This window comes from Arachis ipaensis, chromosome B9 (genome assembly GCF_059453495.1).
Source record: "Arachis ipaensis isolate K30076 ecotype BB chromosome B9, ASM5945349v1, whole genome shotgun sequence".
NCBI classification, from domain to species: Eukaryota; Viridiplantae; Streptophyta; class Magnoliopsida; order Fabales; family Fabaceae; genus Arachis; species Arachis ipaensis.
The window spans coordinates 113994650-113998786 of NC_142444.1; the positions used below are offsets into that span (position 1 = coordinate 113994650).

General features: G+C 40.2%; 1 pseudogene; it reads right to left on the minus strand.

The window, feature by feature from the left end:
* Nucleotides 1-2857: 2857 nt before the first annotated feature.
* LOC148545968 (uncharacterized) lies at nucleotides 2858-3435 on the minus strand (annotated as a pseudogene).
* Nucleotides 3436-4137: the final 702 nt, after the last annotated feature.

A 4137-nucleotide genomic window follows, 5' to 3' on the forward strand; every position in this document is an offset into this window, starting at 1 on the left:
TCGTGACTTCTGCGCCCATATCTTGAAAGGAGAAAAATGTAGGAAGGTGAGAACATCATCCTCGAAAGGGTTCTCAGTAGAGGATTTTTGGGAATTACTGTAATAGGATACGTGAAGATAAACCGTACTAGTGATTAATAACCGTCTTATGCCTCCTTTTCAAAAACAACGGTTTACAATAAAAGTAAGGTCTGAAAATCTTTTCTGAAAGAGGAACTGTTACATTCTTAAAACTCAAAAGCTTTTCAAAAGGTTTATCTATGCTGAACCAAATAACATTTCATACATTTCCAAACCAGGACCACAAAACCAAAACTAACCATCGGTCCATCTCAATTCAACCACGGCCCTAGGCCCAAGCAATCCAACCAACAACCAATCACCACAATCCAATAGAGTCCAAGTTGCAAACACAGATAGGAAGTTCAAGCACAAACAAATAGTTACAGCAAGTAGAACAAGTAGCAGTTAATCTCAAAGGCAAACCACGTACAATATGCACACCCAAACAATGTCACATAAATGCATATGATGCATGCCTACCCTAGTGGCTGATGATATCATCTGTCGGTTATATAGCCAACCCGACACGTCCTGGTAGCTAACCATGGAAAGAAACACCCATCGCGGAGCAAGTAGGTTTGAGCTACAACCCCATTGCTACTACCCGCTCAACCCAGAGCTAGTGGAATAACCACTACTGCGGCTACTACCCAGGCGGGTGTTTAAAAGCTCAACCTGGAGCGAGTGGAATCACCACTACTATCGCTACTACCCAGGCGTCACGATCTCTGACCTGGAGCAAGTGGGACGAACCACAACCCTTGCTACTACCCAGGTATCTCAAGCATATATTCATTCAGTCCCAGCCATGGATCAACATCCATCTCAGCCATCCGGCTTAAATTTATAATTCATAGTCGGCCATACGGCCCATAACTCATTTGGCAATCAGCCATAAATCAATATCATACGCAGCCATTCCGGCTCACGGTTCATTCCAGAACCAGCCAATGTTCATAATCATACACAGCCATTCTGGCCCATAACAAAACAGCACTTCCACCATTCAACATCATTAAACTCATAAAATCGGCATTTAAGCCATAAATCACTTTTTCTCAATTCATTTCACTTTGAAATCAAGTTTCAACTCTTTTCAGCCTTGGCTTTAAAGATCTCATTTCTCAAATCATCTCAGGCTCATAAGCCAAATTTACTCAAAGTAAGTTCCCTTTTTAAAACAAAGCCGCTCTCGGCATCCTCTTTCCAAAACTTCCAAAACTTCCAAAACCATGGAAAGTTAAAGATTCACTTTGGGAACATTCAAAATCACCCATCCCACAATGGGATTTTATAACAAAGTTTCTCGGCAGAGTCCTAAGTCTTTAAGGGAGAATAACATAACTCATTTCGCCAAGTTCATTTAAATTCATTAAAAACCTTGGCTTCCTGATTTGAGTAATAAAATAGGATCTAAGCCAAACCGAGTCATATAATCATTCACTTCTTTCAAATCCGATTCCTTTACTTAGGCAAAACCAACTTCAAACCCCATGATAAATTCTAGAACGTCTCAACGACTCAAAATTGTTTTAGTCTTGCAAGAATTCAGAATTCAAAGAGTACTTAAAACCTTTCTGAAAACATTTTAAAATGAAACTTGTCAATAGACATTCAGGTTCTTTCAAAGTCATTGAAACTCCTCTAATTGAAACCCTCAAGTCAAATTCAAAGGCATTGCCCTTGTCACATTTAAACAGCTTTAAAACATAAGTTTCATCTAAATAACTTTCTCCTGAAAGTGATACAATGCCTTTCTTAAGAAGCAAGACTAAATCACAATTTCCTCTTTAGTAAATCATTACAAAAGCATGAATCATCCTTTTCTTGATAATTCAAATAAAATAGTAGAAGTCTTTAACTCATTGTTTTTCCAAACAACATTTCAATAAAGACTCGAATTTTATAGAAATTTTGGCAGCATCTCCCCTAAAACTTGGACTTTGCCACCCGGTTCGGGTCCCAACTAAACCATTTCACAATTCTTTTCAATAGCCCAAAATCCAAAAATCAGTCCAAGGCAAGCCAAAATCCAACAGTCATCTCAATTCCATATTTCAAGAAAACCGTTTCAAAAATCAAATCAATATCAACCGATTTAACTCATTCCCACAGCTTTAAAGAAACGGTTCAGTAACAAATCTTTTGTCCAAAACTAAGTCAATTAAAGTAAACCAGGCTGAATTCAAAAGTGCATTCGACTTTTCACATCATCAAACTAATTAACTCAATTCAAATCAATCCTCAACGGATTAAACTCAGATTTCAAACCTTTAAAGAATCAACTTCAAAACATTGCATTTCACAAAAACACACAACAATCCAGCCAAGCAAACATTCATAATCATTTGAGACAATCAATAATACATAAGGCTGATACCATCACCAAATACAAAATTGTCTCACAACAGTATCCATATGTAATAATTCCAACATATAAAATATAGTTTCCGGAAAGCGCCCCTACCTCAAAACGCAATTCCATAACCCAAACGCCTCATCAAGTCCTTTCCGCCTTAACACGAACTGATAGTAACCAAAACCTCAGCTCCCAGCCACTTTCGCAATAACCATAGCAACACTAATCACAACATATAATAATCAGGACTCGATCTCACGTTACCAAAACTCATATTCATTAACCAAACACAACTGAATACTAACGCGAGACTTTTTTGAAACATAAGATACTTACTGTAATACGAAAACAAAGCAGCTGCGATTTCGAACAGGCCCGGCAATAGCTCCGGCGGCGGCCAGAAGCTTTGGTGGATCAACTATAAAAACTGTGCAGCTATAAAACCTTCCCGAAATCCAAAAAGGCAGAAACCTCAAATAAAACCCTTATCGGCATACTTTTCCGGCGACGGCAGCAAGGTCTCAAGTGGCAGAAGCTTAGCCCGGAGCTTTGGCAGTGGTTTTAGCAGCCACAACGACTTCTCCGGTGACCGTACACAACGGACTCCAACCACAGCGGCGGCTAGGAGGACGGCGGCCGTGGCGACAGCTTCTGACGGCAGCAAGGGCGGCGGAATAACCTACCACCATCGTGCATCATCCTCTCTGTAAGCTCCCTCGTGCGCGTTCTTCTTCCATTCGTGCCTCCAACGGCACCGACGAAGGCAGCTTCTGTGGCGACGGCAAGGAGGTTCGGCGACGGCAAGGAGGTCTGGCGACGGTGACACAGGCGGAGATGGCTTCCCTTGTCGCGCTCTCCCTTCATTCCTACTGTGCAAAACTCCGATTTCTCTCTCCCGCTGTGCCTGCTGGCAGTGATAAGGTGGCGGCGGCAAACTCTAGCAGTGGCGGTGGCACGGCGTGGACGCGGTGGTGATGAAGGCCTGGCGGCTCCGAGCCCGCGACCACCCACATTCGCGAGCCAACCCCTTCTCGGTTCTGTTCTCCCTAGTGACGGCGCAAACGGGAGCGCAATAGGCAGCGAGCTAGACGTGGTGGCAGAACGCGGCTGGCCGGCGAGCTGCTGCTTTCTCGGTGCTCTTCCTCCGGATCTCCTGTTCCCTCATTCCCCTTTTCGTTTTCTTTGCTTCTTTCTTTCAGGGATAACAAAGGAAACTGTGTGTGTTGAACTTGTGAGGGAGAAGAGGAACTCAGCGGCTGAAGAAGTTAAGTTAGGGAAGGGTTTCATTTTGAAAATTAGGGTTAAGGGTATTATAGTAATTTCACATAAAATTGGGAATAATATAGTAATTGAAACCCAATGTAAATTCAACACTAATTGTATATGGAAAAATACTATTTTCTCATCAATTTTACCAATTATTTTCAATAAAATTCCCAAATCTAAAAATTAGAAATAATACACTTAATTTCTTCATTTTTCAAAATAGCAGTATTATATTTAAAATATTAATTATTTAATTCAAATTATATAAAATTCTTTTCATTTCGTAACTACCAACTTTATAATTTTAAATATAGAAAATAATCCAATAATTGTAAAATTGGATAATAATCATAACTTATCTAAAATTCAATAAATCAAAACTCGCCTTAATTCTCTTTAATAAAGAATCCCTAAAATTAAAGCTACAAAAATACTGAATTTGAAATTAG